Source organism: Ceratotherium simum, chromosome 19 (assembly GCF_057802395.1).
Source record: "Ceratotherium simum simum isolate JZ-2026a chromosome 19, ASM5780239v1, whole genome shotgun sequence".
NCBI lineage: Eukaryota > Metazoa > Chordata > Mammalia > Perissodactyla > Rhinocerotidae > Ceratotherium > Ceratotherium simum.
In genome coordinates, this window is record NC_141918.1 from 50583451 (window position 1) to 50606010 (window position 22560).

Genomic DNA, 22560 nt, shown 5'->3' on the forward strand with positions numbered 1-22560 from the left:
TATGTTATGTGTATTTTACCACAATTTTTTTTAAATCTCATTTTATCACCATTTTGCCACTCCCAGTGAGATAACTGATTCAGGTAAGGATTACCAATGGACACTAACATTATCAGGTGAAAGACAGATAAGGAACTAGATATTTGTATGGGGCCAAAGTCTCACTCCTCCAGGACTATATGCTGGTCTCAAAGGGAATAATCTAATTTTACAACGGGGAGATCAGTCATCACCTTATTCAATCTTAGCTTCACTAGCAGTGAGAAAACTACATTATGTGGCTCCTGGTGTGATGCAATACGAAGGATACAACTTGGCTAATAAATACTCTTACCAAAAATGTTTACTCTGAATCTAATCAAGCCTTTAGCTCTAAATTCTACTTTACATAAATACAGACTATAGAAGACTGAGTTTAACACCACCACATGGAAACGATCAGATAAACCCAGAAGATTGTACTAGATAATTAGGAGTCTTCTTGCATCTCTCCAACAGGTCACTGTCATGAAAAGAGAGTGAAAAGGGAAGGGCAGAGAACTATTTTAGATGACAAGAGACTTAAGTGACATAACCGTAACCAAATGCAGTATGTGCTCCTTGACAGGATCTTAGTTTGATAAACAAGCCATAAAGAATGTCATGAGGGGGCCGGCCCCGTGGCTTAGCGGTTAAGTGTGTGCTCTCCGCTGCCGGCGGCCCGGGTTCGGATCCCGGGTGCGCACCGAGGCACCACTCCTCCAGCCATGCTGAGGCCGCATCCCACATACAGCAACTAGAAGGATGTGCAGCTATGACAGACAACTATGTACTGGGGCTTTGGGGGAAAAATAAATAAAAATAAAATCTTTAAAGTATCTATACCTCCGTTTCTCTCTAAAAAAAAAAAAAAAAAAAGAATGTCATGAGGATGACTGGAGAGATTTTAATATAGACTGAATAGTAGATAATATTAGAAAATGACTGCCAATTGATTGTTATAAATAATAATAGTGTTCTGGTTCAATGGGAAAATGTCTATATGTTTTACAAATACATAATAAAGAAACTGGAGCGAAATGTCCTGAGTTCCATAATTTAAATTACTTTAGAGAAAAAAAATACGGTAAAAAGTTAATGCAATGAAAAAAGTCTCTAGGCAATGATCATCAATGGCTGCTAAAAACCTTTAGGCAAAAGCTCTCTCTCTTTGTATATGCTTCCATCGTAAAAAGTTTTAAAAAAGAAGGCAGGAAATGAAGCCTAATCAGAGCATCTTCACCTAATCACAGCATGTTCTTCACCTACTACGTGACATAAGAACACCAACCAAAATAAAACAAAATAATATAAAATCTAGCAAAAGATTTACCAACACCGACAAAAGAAAGAAAAAAGGACTAAAGGCCTATGCCACAAGCTTCACAACAAACGAAAAAAAGAGAAGATTCTGGTAATAGCAGTGTGATCCCATGCACTTCTAGAAAGCGTACAAACATGAGGGGGAAAAACTAGGCTGTGGGGATGTGGATGTTCCTTATCCTATCTTCTCTATTTATTTGCACATTTGAAATTTTCCATGATAAAAGGCAGGAAAAAAAAGATTACAAACATCCTTCAAAAGGATCACTGCAGAACAGTTATCTGTTCCCCACATATGCTGGTTGCTTTTTGACTCACCATCTTCCACTTTTATTTGCAACTGCCCAGGAAGGGGGGTCGGGGTGGGGGAGGTAGTCACTAACAAACTGGCTTACTGGGTGGGAAATTAAACTAGCAAAACTGGTATGTTTCTATATTTTGCTAGAAAAATCAAGACTTATTTTACTGTAAAATGTCTCACTTTAACTGAAAACTTGGTTTGTGGTCTGTAGAAACTACTAAGGCATCTGCTTTCTCCGTTTCTTTTTTGGAAATGAAGCTGGACTAGAGACGCTTGTGTAATTTGTATTTGGATGTGGTGTTTGCAGAGAATTAGCATCTTCCAAAATTTCTAAGTGGTTCCATCTGTTTTTATGGGGAATTTGGCTTACAATGATTTCAGAAAATAAGAACTAAGAAAGAAATCCAATCGCCTTAACAATTAGCTTTGGTATACTCTTTGAGTGGTTTTAAGAAATAACAGAACCCATGAAATACTCACAGCAAAAAAATATTTTAAAAATTGAACCTGAAGCTGATAAAAACCCTCTGTATGTAACTACCAATTTACAGGACAGGAACAGATTAAACTACAGCACAGGAATTAAATCAGCAAAATAAAAATTGTGGGAATGATGTAGGACAAACAATACAATTTCTTCAAAAAAATAAATGACAAGGAAATAAAAAAGAGGAGACCGAACCTATAGATTTAAGGTTCTAATTGCAATATGTGGACCTAATCTGGATCCTAATTCAAACAAAAAAACTGAAAGAAAACAAAGACAACTGGAAATTTGAACAGAGTGAATAACTGATGATATAAAGGATATACTGTTAATTTTTTTAGGTGTAATAATGGGTATTGTAATTTTTTTCAAGAGTCTTAGCTTTGAGATATATATATATATTGAAATACATGTAGATGGAATGACAAGATGCCTGAGATTTGCTTCAAAATAATATAGTTGGGGATGAAGCGAATAGGGATGTAGATAAAACAAGCCATGAGCTGATAACTGTTAAAGCTGGGTGATGGGAATGCACGGGGTGGAGAGTTATTCAACTATTCAATTTACTTTTGTATATATTTAAAACTTTCGAAATAAAGCTTCTTCATGTAAAAAAAAAAAAAAAAGCTGGGGCCAGCCCAGTGGCGTAGTGGTTGGGTTCGCGTGCTCTGCTTCGGCGGCCCAGGGTTCACAGGTTCAGATCCCGGACGCGGACCTATACACCGCTTATCAAGACGGGCACAAATGTTAGCTCAGGGCCAATCTTCCTCAGTAAAAACAGGAGGACTGGCAACAGATATTAGCTCAGGGCCAATCTTCCTCACACACACAAAAAAAGCTGAAATAATAAAGTTAGGTTATAAAATTTTTTAATTAACTTTAAAATTTTCTAATGTCTAGAAAAGAACACAGACATTTTTGACTTAAGAAAGTAGAATATTAACAAATAAATTCAGAATTAATATTTTCTACCTTTAAATATCTTTAATCACCTTAAAATTTCAGCAAGTCACAAAATGAAAATCATAAAATCTTAGACTTGTAGGACACCTCGGTAGTCACAAAGTCACATCTCCCACCCTGTGAATCTTCCTCCCACCTTCCAACAGGCAATTATCAGCCTTTGGCCTGCGTCCTTCAAACCCGGGGGAAGTCACTCCCTCCCAAGGCAGCCCACTCCATTCTCTGCCTGCTCCCACTGTTAAAAAGTTCCTCTTGAAGATGGGCACAGATGTTAGCCCAGGGCCAATCTTCCTCAGCAAAAAGAGGAGGATTGGCGATGGATATTAGCTCAGGTCTGATCTTCCTCACAAAAAAAAAAAGTTCCTCTCAGACCAGGAAGGAAACTTCCCTTATCCAAATCTCTTAGTCTTACCCACGAAAAAGGGTTTTTCAAACACAGATCACAGTCCATTGGTGGGTTGTGAAATCAAGTTACCGAATTGTTGGCTGACATTTTTAGTTTTATTATTATTATTATTAAAGAAAAGAAAATCTCAACATACTGCAGAGTAAGGCCAAGAAGTAATTTATGAAGCTTGTTTCTGTTATTCACATACACACACATATATACGCACATGGGCTTCCATATCAATAAAGGGCCAAGATAAAAAAAAAAAAAAAAGAAGTGAGAAAGCCAGTGCTCAAAAGATAGCTCTCAACAAGTTGCCCACTCCAGCAAGTCTTACTCCTTCAGTTATCTCAACAGCTAGTTCCTCAGGTGCTATGGTTTCTCCTGATCTCAACATCCCAGGCACCCTTCCATGGACATGGTTTCAGTTTGTCTAAGCTTCCCCTCATTTTTACTGAGCAAATATATACTTAGTGCATACTACATACCCCTTAGAATGCAATATCTAAAAATAAACAAAATATCCCAAGTCAAAGCAGAATAATCAATTACAGCCCACATTCTGCACAACATATTTCACACATCCATTTAAAAACTTTCTTTGATGTATTATTAGAGATTCCTATACATCAAAGTCAGATAAGGATCCAAAGCTCAAGAGAAAGACTTAGCCTAGAAATAGATTTTGAGCTAATAGATTATGATGGTAACTGAAGTCTTGGGTGATACAAAATTAGTCAAGACTAAGAATCAAAGGCTGAGGACAGAACCCTGGAAAACTGAAGGAATCATCAGAGGAAAAGAAGCCTGCAGAGAGCAGAAGAAGTAGAACAAAGAGCTCTAACATGTCAAGAGAGAATTTCAAAGACAGTAAGTTTGGTCAAAGTCAAAAATAATAGAGAAAAAATGTACTCAGTAGACTTGATAACAGGACCATCTATTACCTGGAAAAGAACAATTTCACTGCAGTGGTGAGACCAGAAGTCAAAGTGCCTTGCACTGAGGTATACAAAGATATCTACTACCTTTTAATAAAAATTCACATTGAAAAGAAGGCCAAGACTGCACCATTTTAGAACTCTTTAAAGAAACTTATAATTAAGCAGACAATTTTTATTTCCAACAAATTTCATCTTGTTTATTTCAACCCATTTTGTAGCTAGCAAGATAATCTGTACACAAATTAGGTTTCCCTACCATCTTCCATGAAATCTGTAAATCTGATCAGCAGTCCTTGTCTGTCATAAAAATCACTGGCAAAAATACTTTAGATAGGAGACAACCAAGGTTAAAATTTCAGTAACAAACACCAGACTTCCCTCCACTGAACAGTTTTTCCCCAAAGTTGCCATCAAGATACCATGAAAGCTTTATCAAATGTTTTGTCTATGCTTTTCCGCTAAGGAAGGGCACTTTAAATGACCTTCTCCATAAGCAGAGACAAATGAATAAGCCACAGACAACATTTTATACAGATCAGAACTTATTTCAGGGCATCTGAACCACTTAAGAGAAAGACACAAGCAACATCACTTGTCCCATCTCACACTTAGTAATTGGTGGACTGGGACTTGGGGACAAAACAATTTTCTTTCTCCTCTCTGCTCCTTTCGGAAAAAAACAATGTCAGATACCTGGTTTGTTAAAATACCAGTCACTCCAGGACAAACTCCCACAGGACACATTTCAGGACAGACCAATGACCACCAAAATTCCAACAATACACCTGGCACTTCAGGATACTCAACCGAAGACAAAACTTTCGATCATTCAGTGGTACTCTGAACTACTGACTTCAGCAACTCCTTTGTGACTTGTCAACATTCTAGATGAACTCAACATTCCATTTTAAAAAACAGTGGGGGAGAAGGAAGACAGACACCAGTGGTTACCACCTTCCTTTCTACATGCTTCCACTTCTCCCCCTTTCTCCATCATAACTAAGGCCAGTAACAGAACGTGAGTACAATCTCATTAACTGCTTTCAAGTTTCTGAACGAAAACTACCCCCAGTGATCAAATTATATCCTAATGCAATAGTGTAATCGTGGCTCTGGTTCAAAATATTTACCTCTGGGCAGGGGAATGCAAGTAGGAAGAGGGTGTGAAGAAGGAATTTACATATTCTTAGGGATAATACAGGACAACAGTTACAACTGCAGGCTCTGGAGCCAGGCGCCCTGAGTTCAAATCCCTGCTCTGCCATTAATTCGCTGAGCGACCCTGAGCAAGTTACTTAACCTCACGGCGCCTCAGTTTTCTTATCAGGCAAACCTAGAATTACAGTACCTACCACACAGGCTTACTGTGAGGATTAAATGAACATATGTAAACATGCTTACAGAACAGTATCTGACCCATATTCAAGAAATGTAACCTATTATTATCAATATTTTCTAAGGCAATAGGTAATGTCTTTACAGAGAAATTATATTAAACTATATTTTAATAAAAGTACAAATTAAAATAAACTAATTCAATATGTAATGTCTTTACAAAGAAAATATACTAAACTATGTTTTAGTTAAAAGTACAAATTAAAATATAAAATAAACTATCTCCAACATAAAAATCTTGCCTGTGTAATTAGGAAAGACACTTCAACTATTAAGTGATTGACAGCTTCAGCTATAATGCCCATGTTTTACATGTGATTTCTAAACTAGCATATGATCAATGTTTGATCGTTGTACTGCCCCGTCTACACCGCCAGACAGACCATACACACGGCGGGGTGATGTGATTTTATAATAACTGTGTAGTCCCATTAAAATTCAGTCAGCTGAAAAAAAAATGTTTCACTTGGTCTTGTTCCAACACATTGCCACTAAACCATGCTAAGCAAAAGAAGAATGAAAGAGACAGAGAGAAAAGGGCGGGGTGGGAGAGGGAGGTGGGAAGGGAGGACAGGAGGGAGGAAAGAAAAAAAATAAATCGAAAAACATTAACATCTAATGTAAACACAAGCAGGAGCAATGGGAAAAAAATACAGAACATCAACAATACCTTGAGAATATAGTAAAATTTGAAGATCAGTTCACATTTGGTTTAAAAATTGTTAGGTTTTTTAGCACTGGCTAAAGCACGTCCGTGTCCACAGCGCTACATTTAGATGAAACTGCTTTCACTGACCAGAACATTCAGATATTAATTCCAAAAGCGTGACAACTGAATATGCCATAAATGAACTAACTTCTGTAATTCTACAAAAGCAGTAATGAACATGAACTTGATTTTGGAGACCACAAAGAGCATGCCAAAAAGAAAGGGGAGGGTATCTTACTTATCCTTTTACAAATGAAATTACAAGATCTCTAGAATTTGCTCTAAATAATGGGCAGACAGGGGTATCAGGGAGCGGAAGGGAACTACAGATGAAACAAGACTGGCCATGTGCTGGGAATTTTCAAAGAGGGTACAGGGAGTTCACTATACTATTAGTCTCTCTACTTCTGAATATATTCTAAATTTTCCACAATAAAAAGTTTAAAAAAGAAAAACACTTTTCTATAACTGACAATGATACATTCTTTTCTCCAAAAACCACTTCAATAGATAATCAAATACAGTAAAAACACGACTTCAAAAAATCTAACAAAAAAAATGTTCTTAAAAAAGAGCCCCATTATCCTTCATTGCTATCATGTGTGTTGCACAGAGCAAGTAACAGAGACCACAGATCCAGAGAATGCTCTAGAATCCACCCTCAAGTCTTTCCATTAAGCTTGCAGCACTGGGGATGAAAGTGAACTGGCCTCAATTAGGAGAAAAGCTGGAGCCACATGTGCACTACATCGGCCGCCCACATCCACGGCTCTTCACTGCAGGGCTGCAAAAGTTGAGAAGATCTTCAACATACCTTTATTTTTCTGTCTGCGAGCGGAGGGAGACGGGGGAAGAACGAACTTGTTCACATTCCCACATGTGCATAATTTAAACCAGACAAACTTGGCATTAAGGAAATTAAGACACAGGCTCTACTGATGTTGATTTTCATGGCCAAGATCCAAAAACAGTTCTGGTTACAAGCTCATGGATAACCTCCCGATTCCTTTGTCGGTGGACAGACCCAACTCATTGCTTGACACCTGAACCTTTCCCATAGAATTTTTATTCATTTTATTAAGAAAAATAAAGTTTTCCTTTTCTCCTTAAGAGAAGTAGATTAAAGAAAATTTTTCAAGGAAGATGTTCATTCAGCAGCTTTTCTACCAGAATCTAAAAGCAATTAAACAGAGCATACTGGGGAAAAGTAAAAGATTATCATAATAAAAATGGGCTCCCAAAATGAAGGTTGAATACGCACCATTACCTAGCATATGACCACGGCCCCACTGGCTAAGACTTGTGAAGGCATTTGGCACCAATTCCCACAGGACTTCTATCTCCTAGTTTTCTCAACAGTACTTCAAAATGTTGACACGTTGATTGAACTATTTTTGGAAGACCTAGCTCTGTCTACCTTCAGCGCTCAAGATACACATATATGAAAGCCAGAAGACAGGCCTGTAGCTACAAAACTTGGCAGGCTTCCTGAGTTCTCCAAGAAAACCAACTGGCAATTCCATCAGCAGCCAAAGAAGGGCCCAGAGTAGAGGGAACAGCTCTGGCCAAAGCTCCAGAATTAAATTGCCAAGTGACTCTAGATAAGTTTAACCTCTTTCTGATTTACTTTTCTTATCTGTCAGACCTAGGGTATGAAATTGTTTTAAGGATCAAGTGAGATTTTAAGGATTTATTTTGAAAAGATAAAAAAACTTCACAAATTAAAATAGAATTTTAAAAAAGAAGGAAAGAACAGAAAACCCTTAGAAGTCTATGCCACAGTCACCATAGATAGTTTTATACTGTTATCTGTTAGGAGAAAGCAGAAATGCATCAAAGTACTTTGATTAAGGACATCATATTTTTGAACCTACCCAATATTTCTCAAACTTTAGTTATTCACATACCTACTTTATAATTTTTGCTAAATCCAAACAGCCACTGTATTACTATTTAATACTTATCTTTAAATCAAGTCACTTAAAAAATACCTACTTGAGCTTTATGCTAATATCAACAAAATTATAGTTTTGCATATACATAGTATATTTTTCTGATGCACACTAACATATATATTTAACCATTAAAAGATAAAGATTCATGGGGCTGGCTCAGTGGCATAGCGGTTAAGTTTGCACACTCCACTTAGGCGGCCCCGGGGGTTCGCAGGTTCCGATCCCGGGCATGCACTGACACACTGCTTGTCAAGCCATGCTGTGGAGGCGTCCCATATAAAGTAGAGGAAGACGGACATGGATGTTAGCTCAGGGCCGATATTCCTCAGCAAAAAGAGGAGGATTGACATCGGATGGTAGTTCAGGGCTAATCTTCCTCACAAAAAAAAAAAAAATTCTGAAGGGAAAAAAAAGATAAAGATTCATCTGTATACCATCTCAAATCATTTTAACATACCACCAGACATCAGGGAAATACTGTCCTGATCTCTTGCCTGCAACATCTTCTACACTAATGAATAGAGTATTTGAATTTATAAATCCCTAAAATCCACTGGGCAACTTAACCAATGCTAACCACATGCATGCATGGGCCTTTGGATCTTCCCGGAGCTTCCTCAGACCTCACAGCCACCACCTTATTCAGAACCTCCATTTTTGTTTCACTTTCACCAAACCCATACACAAAAATCCCTAATGTGTATATCTTCACATTAACGTAATTCCCACTCCCTATTTATTCCCTAGTAATGAAATTTTTCACCCTAAAAGTATTTAACAGAACCTACATGAGTTCAAAGGTTCCTCTAATCACTAAGTCAACAGTCAAAGAATATTTAAATTTATGTATGAAAACCATGTGTCAGTCTAAAGACAAACTAAGATATTCATTAAACTCTATAAAGTTGCCATTTCTGATACATATTCACCAAATTTGTTTTTATTGTGTATTTTTAAATCTAGTTCAAGTATGTATTATAAGATTTGTATGCTTGTACTGAACTAATCCTTGAAATATCACAGGAAAAAAATATAATACATTTGCTGAACTCTTCCTGGGAAGCACCTTCTGGTTCAATGATGTATCAGTCATCCATTCCCATCCACCCTAGATGTCGACTCAATCGCCTGACTTTTTTCTCTCTCTATAATATATATAACTGAAGTTCAATGCAGCATCTGGTATGATAAAAAAAAAAAGGACAATTTTATTATGGCTGCAGTCCTTACCAAATTGTGAGTACCACAGTAATCTTGGGAATGTTATTTTTATCAATTTAAAACCCTAAAATCAGTGGGTTGAACATGAGTTAATTTCTGCTCTCTCTCAAAACCACACTAAAATGACAGTAAGGAAATTAAAAAAAAAAGGTACAAATCCACAAAAACAAAAAAACGGGAGGGGACAGGCCAGCATATGACATATATCAACAAAATTTTAGAAGATGGAAAACAGATGTGCAAAGTAACTGACTTAGCAGAGCAGAGGAAGCCGAAACCTGAATTCCTGTTTTGGTGGAGGCCTGTTAAGAAACAATCTGATTGTCGGAGAAGCCCTGAGAGCCTTAGGAACTGGAGGTTCCACATACCACCGAGGGCTGAGGTGAGAGAGCTGAAAATAGGAGACCAGTTGGAAGTAAGTACAAGGAACATTTAAACCCCTCCTACACACACACACATACACACACACACACACACACACACACACTCATACTCACTCACTCTCTCTCTCTCCCCCCCAACCCCTTCCAAACCTTTGCAGCCAGAAGACAGGAGGTTCACTCTGTAGAGAAGTTGAAGGAAGAAAGGCTCTGGGCTCAGGGAACCTACAGAGGGCAGATGTAAGGCGCTATACAGAAAACAAGGAGGTCCAATTACTCAATCACCAAATATTTACATAGTGCCTACTCTGTGCCAGGCACTGTTCTGGGCACTAGAAATACTGGAGTAAACAAAATAGATGAAAATATTTGCATTCACACAGCTTACATTTTGGTGGGTGGAGGGTCAATCAACAAAAAGTAAAATATATAATGTATCAGATGATAATATACACTACAGTAACACATTGACATGTTCTGAGAAATGCATCGTTAGGCAATTTTGTCATTGTGTGAACATCAAGAATGTACCAAAGGCGAGCCAGCGCTGATGGCCTACTGGTTAAAGTGCAGCGGGCTCCACTTCCGTGGCCTGGGTTCAATTCCCAGATGTGGACCTACACCATTCGTCTGTCAGTAGCCGTGCTGTGGAGGTGGCTCACATACAAGAATCAGAAGAACTTACAACTATACACAACTACGTACTGGGGCTTTGTTGGGGGTGGAGGGGAGGGAAAAAAAAAAAAAAAGGATGAAGATTGGCAACAGGGTAAGGTTAGCTTGGGGCAAATCTTACCCTGCAAAAAAAAAGAAAAAGAATGTACTGAAGGGGAACAAAATTTGCCACCCCAAAATGTGTCTCTTTAACATGAACATTACTTTAGGCTGATTATTTTCAAGAAACAAAAGACTCAGAAAACTTTTTCTTGTTACCTCCTCCTTAACTGCCTAAAAGAATTCAGATACAAAAATCTGTCTCAGGAAGTGAGCTATCACCTCATAACATGAACTAGGTGATGGACAGGGAGGAACCTAGAAAAGACTGTTGGGCTCGCTCTGTGTTCTGTTTCTGTGTGGCCAAACACACACGTGTTTTCCAAACATTTGCTGTTTTTCACCCACCTCTGAATCTCCTTCCTTCCCTTTGAAGTCCCTGACTCTCCCCACCCCCAACATCTTCTTTGTCTTTAGCTGAGGATGGTATTTAAGGTGAGGACTTTGGCCATTCTGGCAAGTTATTTGGTTTTTCTGGGTTTCTCCCACGTATACATGTTATTAAACTTTTTCTCCTATTAACCCGTCTCATATCAATTTAATTCTTAGACCAGCCAGAAGAACCCAGAAGGGTAGAGGAAAATTTCTTCCTTTCCTACAGCATTTACACAAACCTAGATGGCATAGCCGACTATACACCTAAGCTATATGGTACTAATCTTATAGAACCCCCATCACATATGTGGTCCTTCATGGACCAAAACATCGTTATGTAGGGCATGACTGGATAGAAGAAAGAAAAGACAAAGAAGAGATTTAGGGTGTACTGGGGTTGAGGTGGGAGCAGGGCTGTAGTTTCAAATAAATGATCATGGGAAGCAAAGATCTGAAGGAGTTAAGGGAATAAGCCATGCAAGTATCGGAGGGAAGAGCACCCACACAGAGGGAAAGCAAGTGCAAAGGGACATCAAGAAAGGCAGGATTGGAGATACTACACACGTGGAACAAGAAAACGACATTACCAGAAAGAATATTCAGTGTCCCAGGAACAGCTTGGAAAATAGGAAAACAAAGAAATTCAGTAAAGAGGTTATAAGAAAATGTTGAAGAAATTTCCCAAAAAGCAAAAAGCAGAACAAAAAGACAAAAGTGATGATGTCAGAGAGAAAAAAGTAACAAAATTGGAGAGTCAGTCTAGGAAATGCAACATCCAAAAGTAGGAGCTCCAGAAAGAACAGAGAACATAGAGGGAGAAATTATTACAGAGGACTATTTCTGAAAGACAAGAGTTCCAAGCTGAAAGGGCCACTGAGCGAGTGCCCAGCACATGCGTAAAAACCTCCCACACCAAGGCACACCATCACGAAATTTCAAAACATCAAGTTCAAAGAAAAAATCCTGAAAACTTTTAAAGAGAACAAACCAGCCACACATATAGAAGCAGAAATTAGAATCGCACCAGTCTCCTGAACAGCAACACTGGGATGCTGAAATACAACAGAGTGACTGATGCCTTCAGAATTCGGAGGGAAAGTAATCAGTTGCTTAGAATTCTATACCCAGCCAAACTATAAAAGCATTCAAACTGAAAGCACAGAAAGGCATTTTAAGAGTGGTAAAAAGTTGCTTTAAGACATGCAAGACCTCAAGAAATTCACCTTCTATCTGCACTTCTTGGGAAACTACTGAAGGATGTACTCATGTAAGGTAAGAGTTAAGACAGGCACAGGGAGCCCAGGAACCTAGGAGCCCAGCAAGAGAGGCACAGGGAATTCCCAGAATATTGCTGTTCTAGAAAGAAACCAGTCCAGGAGGATGGAGGGCCTAGGAAGGAGGTCTCCAAGAAAAAAAGAAAATGGTTGTCAATATAGTTTTCAACACAGTTTAGGGCTAAATTAGGATGGTACAAAGAAAACTATGCAAATAAGGAAAAAGATAAGGCAAATAACTTCAGGATAAAACAAAAAGTTGTAAAAGAAAGTACCTGCAATCAAAGCAGTTTACACGGCTTCGCTGTGGCCTCCGTGTGCTGTGGACAAGGCAGGAGTGTGGGTCTGTGAGTGGGAAGAGGGAGTTAGGAAAGGAGGCTAACTCCAACCAGGGTAGAAGGTCAACAACTATTATTAGATAATAATTTTAGATAAAATGCAAAAATCAAAAACCAAGAGAATTGTGTTATTTAGACAAAACACATCGGATAATAAAACCAAAAGGACTGAAAGCGGCTGCCTCTGGGGAGCAGAAATCTGTCATGAAGGGAGTTTGGGCGGGGATCTGCTACTTTTCCTGATAATCCTCATAGTAGCACCTCACTTTCTAAACCAGATCCGAGCACCCTAGGGAATGCCCTTTGCACTGTAAATGAAATGGCAAAAAGTATAACACCGCCTGAACGACAAGAACTGAGGGGGCAAGCCACATTTTATTCTGATGTGTTTTGTACTCTGGTCTGTTTTTCTTATGTTGAAACATCAGACTGGAAACGTTATACTAACGTGAAAAACAAGATGAGGCGTACTCCCAATTCCAGCATGACTGGAGACTTACACAATGAAAAGCAGTACATACTCAGTCAGCCGCATAATCACACCTTTACAAAAGAAAACCAGGAGGCGGAAAACCAGTTAGGAAACAAGCTTGTCTTTTATAATAATCAGATGCTGTAGATGCCAACAAATTCCTAAAAACTTCAATTCTACAGGGTAATAGCATCAAGCAATTAAAAGCAATAACAGGCCCTCCCTCTCCAGCAGAAGACACAGAATTTTTAGCAGCACACAAGCTGGGTGCCCTTGAGCAACTTATTCCATTTTTAAATTTTTTTTTTTTTAATTTATTTATTTTTCCCCTAAAGCCCCAAGCGATAGTTGTAAGTCATAGTTGCACATTCTTCTAGTTGCTGTATGTGGGACGCGGCCTCAGCATGGCCGGAGAAGCAGTGCGTCTGTGCGCGCCCGGGATCCGAACCCGGGCAGCCTGCATCGGAGCGCACGCACTTAACCGCTAAGCCACGGGGCCGGCCGGACTTATTCCATTTTTAAGCCTCGGTTTTTCACCTGTAAAATGAGCTGCGGACCACCTTCCAGATGCTGCGGTAAGGATGGCGATACTAACGTGTAAAGCACAAGCTACAGTACCTGGCTTATAGTCTATGCTCCAAAATAGTTATTTTTCTTCATTTTTCACGTTTATCGATTATCAATGCTTCTGGCCTTATTGGATTACTTAAAATGGAACGTAGAACAAAGCCAATCCACCAGCATAAGGTGCCCTTGTCCAGCACAGGTCAAGCAGATGACAAAGCGGCTGATGTGAGAGCACCTGCAGCCAGGGTGGAGGCTGGAGGCAAAGCCAGCAAGAGGTGTCAAACAGAAGCCCACACCTAGCTTCCTCGGGAGGAATCCTACCCACCCCACGACGAAAAAGGAAAAGGAAAAAAGAAATTGAATCAGACCAAGTCTCCAGATCCAACTACCAATTCAAAGAAAACACAGAGGACAGAGGAACACGTTAACTACACTACAGAGTTGAAATCAGCAAAATTCAGGCTGCGGGAAACCATATAGAAAACCAATTGGGTTTCTTCAACAAATAAACTGCAAAGAAAAATAAGAGATGAAGGGGAAACTACAGCTTATTAGTGTTTAAAGATATATCGACCAATCATAATGTGCAGATTTTATCTGGATCTCGAGTCAAATAATTTTTTTCAAAAACTGATACTTGAGATACAGAGAACAGACTGGTGGTTGCCAGAGGCGGGCAGTCAGGGAGTAGGCAAAATACGTAAAGGGGCTCAAAAGGCACAAACTTTCAGACATAAAATAAACAAGTTCTGGGGATGTAATACACAGCATGGTGACTATAGTTAATAATACTGTATCGTATATTTGAAAGTTGCTAAGAAAATAGATCTTAAAAGTTCTCATCAGGAGAAAAAAAATCTGTAATTATATGTGGTGATGGATGTTAGACTTATTAATAGATTTATTGTGGTGATGATTCTGCAATATATAAAAATACCAAATCATTATGTTGTATACCTGAAACTAATATAATTTTATATGCCAATAATATCTCAATTTTTTTAAAAATTGCTACTTGAGATAATTGGAGATTTGAATACCAACAATTGGATATTCGATATTAGGGAGTTTTTAGTGTAATGATGGTACTCCAGGTATGTTTATAAGAAAGTTATCTTCTAGAGATACACGGTAAAATATTAAAGAATGAAATGAACAAAAAGCCAAATAATATACAAATAAGGTACAGCTATGGGCTGCCGTGGCGTGACACTAGGCTTCAGAGAACAAGCGATCTGTTTATGAGCAGTGAGTCATGAAGTCTAGGAAGAAACTAGAAAGAGCATTCTTTCCACATGTCACTAAGGGCCTACTGCGTGCTGAGCACTGATTAATGGGCTCCATAAACTACGAATGGTAGCGACCCAAAGGTCAGCCTTCACAAAGGGAGAAGCGGGAAAGGACCGCTGCCCCAAGGAATAGAAAAGCACCCCCTGGCAGGAACACCTACTTGAAGGTCACACATTATCTAGGCTCTTTTGCATCTTTTAATTGATATTTAGTTAAAGAGGTGCAAACTCAACAGTCTAAAGCAGCCAGACATCTAATGCAAATGAATGACAAGGTCTACAGGTAAGAAAAGGAACGGGAGAGACTTCGGCACAGTAGGGAAAGGGTGACCCGTGCCAGATGGGGCAGGAACTACTAAGGTCTAGCTCATGGTTGTTGCAATGGAGGAGCGTGGGCCCAGTGTTTCCCAAGATCCTCCAATTTTCCCAGAGAAGCCTAAAATAAAGATATTTATGTGAAACCTCCTGATTTCTTACTGTTGGCAACTAAAAGTTAGCATAAGTTGAAGGAAAACACACCTGCAGGTCTACTTCACGTACAAAAAGACGTACTGGATTCACAAAGGTCACATTTTAATACCACATGCAGAGATTTAAACACCAGCAATAAAAACTTCACTAACAGCTTTCTTCCAACAAGCTTACGGAAGTTATAATATAGCACACAAATTTTACACTCAGCATCGGTTAGCTCTGGCAACACAACAAAAAAGACTACATTCTCCCTGTGTTATTGAAACTAGAGCCACACAGCTTTGCCGTATATATATGTATGCTCTTTTGTACACGACCAAAAAAGGCAGATGGTTTGTTAGGACAAAGTTGTCTACAAGTTCAAAAACTCTAGAGATACGGTACTGAAATTGTTAAAAAGTGGTTTTAACTTGTGATCACCACAGGAAATGACAGTTTCATATCAAAGACTGTACTTCCACACAGATAACAATTCCTGACCACTGCAAAAAGCTGCTTACCACATATTCATAAGCAGCCCACTAGGTCTTTTCTTCACCTGACAGTTTTCACAGACGCCAGGCACTATGTGAAACATTTTATAAGCAGCGGCTCATTTAATCCTCACATAACTCTAGGAGGTAGGTTATGAGTGTTAACCCCATACTAAAGACAAGGAAACCGAGCCTTTGAGAAATAATTTACCCAAGGTCACGCTGGCCTAAGTGGCAATCTACCCAGCCCCTAACAGTGTGGCCTTGTTACAGATCCTTTCTAATCAATATTTCTATCAAAGAAACTCGTGAGGAAATAAAAGCCCATTCATTAGGCTCACAGGTAAGAATGCAAGAGGCCAAGATTACATCAGAATTCAGTTTAAACTTAAAAACTGGGTAAAGGGGTCAACTAAAAGAATTCAACTGAATAGAAATAAGCACAAGAGGAAGGGGGTGGATCAATGATGAAAGTGCAATACAGTAACATGAAAAAAAAGAACACAAGATTTCGATTTCCTAATCTCAAAAAGAAGAACTGAACTAGATCAGCAATTTTCAATCTTTTTTGTTTCCCAAAACCCTTTCAAAAACTGCTCCCAAAAATCTCTCTCCCTCTGACACACACACTCACCCACCCCACTTTACTTACAGCCTCAGGCAGTTCACAAACCCCTGAGGCCCACCCTGGACGACACCTGGCTCACTAACCCCACTCCCCACCCCAGCTCAAGAGTCTGAACTCGGTGATCTCCACACTCCTTTTGTCCTCCAGGTAGATGCATCTAAGGTGAAAAACAAGTAGCCTGTTTGGACAGAAAGGAGAAGAACCTGAGAATTATGGCAGAGCATAAACCACACTCTAATTCAGTGTCTTCAAGCTACGGGGATGTGTACATACATTGGTAGAACAGAGAAAACTGAGATATGATCAGGCTCAGCACTGTGGTTATCATGGTAGTGGGTCCAGCTCTGCAGCTCATCAGGAGGTCTGGAAAACTGAATTCAGGGCTTGGAAAAGATGATTAGAGAGGTGGGTAATCAGACCTATACAAAAAGTTTTTAAAATCACAATTACCTCGGAAAAAGGCAATTAGAGGGTAAGACACCTCTTTTAAGTATCTGAATAGTGAGGCCATAAAAAGAGCAAAGCAAGAGAAAACTGGCTTTTCAATCATAGCATGAAAGATTCTGTTTAGATACAATGAACTTCCCTACCTGACCCAGACAGCAAGGTCCTACAGATGAACGGGGACAAAATCACCGTGAAGCCCTTTCCATCCCCTCTGGTTCTTAACCTGGAAAGAACTAAAACCATCCCCGTGATGCCAAATTTAGTTCCATATGTGAAGGGTCAGCTTGGCTACCTAAAGCGAAGCCTTACTTAATTTACTTCTCAGAGCGAATAGAAAGATAATTCTTAGTCCTCAAATTTATTCCATTTTACTATAAAAATTATTTGGGAAGCAATCTATATACATTTAGACCTTTATGGGTCTCATGTGCTAAAGTAAAAAAATACCAAAACGCAGAAAAGAATGTGAAATGAAAACATATTTCCATTTTGAAACTGAGACTATGAAAGTAGCCCAATTTCAATCTTTGAAAAAAAAATCCAGAAGGAGTATGAATGCACTTACAGGCCACACGAAGTCTATTCCTCTACTAAGGAGTAAGAGACATCACTTTAAAAGTGAGAAAATTGGGAAAAACCACTGAAATTTTCATTAAAATAAATACTATCTCGAACACTAGATATTTAGGGAAATAATGTATAGATTATCTACCCTTCTAGACGTGAAAAACACGCATTTAAGAAAGCCACACAGATTTCAAGCCAACACAAAACAAGGGGAAACAATATCCAGCAGTAAGAAAAGCAAACCCTCTACATGAAATGTTCCCTAAGTGACATTCCTACAGGAAATAGTACCAGGTTCTACATCAACTCCGACTTGCAAAGAATCTTCACTAAAAGCACATGCAATATATTTCATAAAGGTTCAACAAACTGAGTCATTAAATTTATTAACTACCAACAATGTTATAGGTGCTTCACATAACACATATATACAGCACATATGCCTTGTCTCATACAACACAGACACACACACACACACATTTCATAGGAAAAAAACTAAAAAGCACTGGCTATCACTATCAGTTATTCTAGCTGATATTGGAGATGATTTCTTTCTTTCCTTTGTGGCTTACCTGTAACTTCCAAATAACTATAGAATTCATAATTGGAGGCCATCCTCCTAAAGTTAATGATAACAGGCACTGACTCCATTTTAGATTTTAAGTCTGGGGCACTGCCCAGTCTGAGGAATGATAGAAATCTTATGAATATCAACTTGCTGGTCTGTGCCAAAACATGGCATTCCCAAAGGATGCTCTGTCTGGAATCTGTGGGCGGACCATATACAAACCTTCTATTAATTCAGGCCTTCCAAAGAGGCTGGAAATGCCTGTGTGTTGGGGGAAGAGAACAAGGGCTGAAAGTGGATTTGCTGACTCCTAAGGGTCCAGCCCTGAGACTCCAGGATTCTATAAAAGGGCAGTAAATTAGGGTTTGGCTCGTATTTGCTGACTACTGAGGCCAGCATAAACATTGACTTGAGGCTTTTAAATCTGTAAGGGCACCCAGTGGTTAGGTACAGTAATTCCGAATCTGAAAAAGCAAACAAGGCCACTGGAAACGTTTCTAAATAAAGGTGGGGTGGGGGACACAGAACATTTCCTTTGTTTTCTCCGTGTAAACAATACAGGCTTTAGACCTGCAAAATTTGACTCTCAGCAGTATTGATCCCTATAAACTATTTTATTGCCTCACAGAAATACTAGCAATTCATACTTTTCCAAAATTCTTCACACAGCTTTTAGACTACTTCAGTACAAAAGCAAAAAAAAGGCCCATACTTTCCTGTGGAAACAGAAACAAAGTCAAACCTTCAAAGTATTTAGCATTCTGCTATATAAAATATAAACCCCACATTCCTAAATAAAATGGCAAAGATAGAACCTTTGTAGTTATCTAGCCACAGTAATGTGAGAGTGGTGATTCAGAGCAAAACCTGATGTTAAACATAACTATACAATATTACTAATTACAGAGTAATTTTACCAATAAATATTTTGGTTGAGGACGGCTTTGTCATCTTAGCAAATATTTTTAGTTGAAAGCAAGTGGTTGGGTGGTACATGTGGGCATGGTTCTGATTTTTAAAAATCTATTTTTAAAATCTGGCAACTGGATAGGTTTTCTAAACTCAATTCTTCAGAACTGGTAATTTGGAAAGGGTAAACCACAAGAACGTTACATTAACAAGCAAAAGACCTAACAAGATCACCAACTCACATCAGCACAAAGCTAACGTGGAAACCTCTGAGTGTTTCGAAATCTAATGGTGGGCCCAGAGGGTCATTAACACCTGTACATCCACAAACTACCAAAAGCTATGGCTCCAAATACAGCAGGAGCCATCTGAATATCCTGGTTTTATATTTGCATAGGTATTTTTTGGTGGGTCCCTCTTCAGACAAGTCCCCTAAATCTGCAAATTTGCTTCTTTCTACTTGAAATTAAATTTCAGATTTTAATATGCGAATCCAGTTGTATACACACCCAATTTAATACACATACCCAGCTGAAAATATTCCATAGCTGTTTAAATTTTTTACACAAGTTGGTAATAATTTTACCGAAATCCTAGCTTTATTAAATGATGTTTTTTATCACTTTTAATCATTTTAAGCAATTCTCATCCAATTTAGATATCAAGAATTTGAGGCTGGGGGCTCAACTCACCCACCTATTTTCTCTTGAAGGTCTTTGCACACAGTGCTCTAACTACTTGGACTAGAGATAAAAAATTAAAGAACTGTTATGACTAGGTCTTTCTTAAAGAGGGATGTTTTAAAAGAAAAGAAACTGTCCCCTCCCGTTACTCTAAATGAGCAGCCTCTTGTTCTTAGCAGTCCTTCTGCACACAAGACCACTACTGACTTCAGCGGGAATTCTGCCCAAGAAGTGAGCAAGACAGGACAGGATTAAATTAGCCCTAAATCCATGCCATTGTTCCAAGCCATTATCACTTGCACAGTTCTCCAATAAGCCCCAAAGTGCAGATATCCGAGGTTGGATGGTGGTTTCAAATTGAATTATAGAACTGATCACTCGAGCTCTGACAGGTGACACAGCTTAGCTCTTTAAAAGTTGTGTCAGCCTGATGGATGTAGTCGGTTGGCCCTTATCACAATCCAGGATAGCATTGCCATGCAGCCCCATCTGTGGCTGCAACAGTGACCCAGTGATTTCTCACAGCGAAGAGCCTGCAAACGGAAACGGCATAAGATTCAGTGCCATTCGTTCCCCAGTAAAACCTGTTCAAAGCCTCAGAACTCTAAATCCGGGCTCCTGCGGTCAAGAAATTGACTCGATTTCCCTCGAGTGCTAAAACCCCAGGGGAAGTGTGATAGGATACAGTCCAGAATTCTAATTCTCAATACAGTACTATAAATGGAGAATAGAGAGATAATGGATTCCGGTGAAAAAAGAAAAAAGAACAAGAGGAGAAATGAAGAGGGAACTGAAGAAAATGGAAGAATAAAGGAAAAACTGGAAGAGTTACTTAAATTTAAAAAAAAAAAAAAAACTTAGTAACAAGAAGAACAAGATGCCTGGCACACACATGCCATTTCAGATGCAAGAACTTCAAGAAACTGAGGGAAAGATGTGATTCGGAAAACAGAAAATATATCGACAGCTCCTCTGGGTTCCACCTTCCCTCCTGCCCACCCAGGGCTCTTAAAAACAGGGGCAGCGGTGGTGGTCGCGGGGCATTCGATTTAAGGCATCCTCCACGCAGAGATCCCTCCCAAAATAACAGACTGGAGGCCGGCGCTCTTCCAACCTCACCGAAAACCCTGAGCTCAGCGGAGGCTGGCGATCACGGGAAGCGTATGACCGGCGCCCGCCCGCAGACACCCCGGCTGCCGGGGGCGGCGTCGCGGGCTGGGGACCGGGCCCCGGACGCGCATTCCACGCCTGCCCGCTCCGTCCTGTTCTCCTCCGCGTCCTTCCCCCGCAGCAACCCGAAAACTGCCCCCACCCCTCTGCCCCGGCCCCGGGGGAGGAAAACGGGCCACCTGCGGGGAGACGCCTGGGGGTCAGGATTGTGAGGACCCCCGGGGGCCCGGGCGCCGGCGTCCTCGGGCGGCTGCGGGAGCGCGCAGGGCGGACGTGGGGCCGGACCCGGGGCGCGCGGGCCCGCCGCGCCGCCTCGCCCGCTGCCCTCAGTGCCCACGCGCGGCCGGCCGGGGAGGCGCGGCGCCGGCGCCCGCGTTTCCTCTCACACACCATCCTCCCAGAGGGCGCCGCCGCGGCCCCGGAGCCCCGTGTCCCCGGAGCCCCCGCGCCCCCAGGCGGGCGCCGCGCCCGGGATGGAGCCGGATTCCGCCTCCCGCCGCCCGCGGGCCCGGGACGCGCGACCCCGAGCCCGGCACCCCGGCGGGCCGGCGCCGTCCTCACCGCGCCCCCACCGCTCCTGGCTCCCGGGAAACGGGCAGCGGGGACCGCGGTGGGGCGGGGAAGCGGGGAGCCGCCTGGAGCACCGGGACCGGACCCCGGGGCGGGAATGGGGTCCGGCAGCGAGGGGGCGGAGAGGAGAGAGGGAGCCGCACAGGATCCCAAAGCCGGCCACCCTCCCCCCCGCTGGGACCGTCCCGCCACCGCTTCCTGCCCGGGATCGGCTTCCCAGCTGCAGCCAGAGGGAAAGTCTGAGCCGCCCCTGCAGCTCCGCAGGGACCCGTCGCTCGGCCCGGGGCCCCCGCCCGCCCGCCATTCCGCAGCCCCGCACGCCTCCTCACCCGGACGCCGCACGCCACGAGCTCGCTCGCCGCGGGACCCGTCCCGCTCCAGCCCCAGCCGCCGGGCCGCCGCGCCGCCGCCTCCCTCCGCTCGGTTTCAAATTGAAATTCCCCGGCTGGGGCCGTCAGAGGACTCGGCGCGCCCGCCCCGCCCCCTCGCGGCGGAAGCTCCTCCCGCGCCCCCGCCGGACGCGCCCCCGGCGCGGAAACCCCCGCGCCCGGGCCACGCCCCCGGCCACGCCCCCGGCCACGCCCCCGCGCCGGCGGCTCTTCCCGCAGGATTGGCCGCGCGGTCGGCGGTACCCAGGCTGGAGGGACCGCGCCGCGCTCTGAGTTCCCGGGATGGTGGTTGCCGGTGCGGCCGTGCAAGGCGTTCTTACCCGCGCATCCCGCCTTAAGTGCCCTTTTATCGACTTTTAAAAGTTATATCTTCAAGGTGCGTTCATTGATGAAACCTTGATTGAACGCCTAGTCGGTGGCAGACACGAGGCGAGGCCCTGGAGACGCGGAAATAGGGAAAACGGGGTCCCCCTCGGTCTGGGGTGGAAGAAGTGCTTCCACAGAGAGGG

At 41.5% G+C, this 22560-nt stretch overlaps 1 protein-coding gene across 19 annotated transcripts in view; it reads right to left on the reverse strand.

The window, feature by feature from the left end:
* The window catches only part of EPB41L2 (erythrocyte membrane protein band 4.1 like 2), a 213617-nt gene extending 191497 nt beyond the window's left edge, over window positions 1-22120 (reverse strand). For 13 of the 19 annotated variants that reach the window (XM_087444098.1, XM_087444106.1, XM_087444101.1 and 10 more), the window contains exon 1: window positions 21992-22120. The gene's annotated coding sequence lies outside the window, so the exon portion shown is untranslated. Of the gene's footprint in view, window positions 1-12782; window positions 12832-21991 lie in introns of those variants that run through there. The other 6 variants (XM_087444115.1, XM_087444114.1, XM_087444113.1 and 3 more) reach the window with 2 other exon arrangements.
* Window positions 22121-22560: the final 440 nt, after the last annotated feature.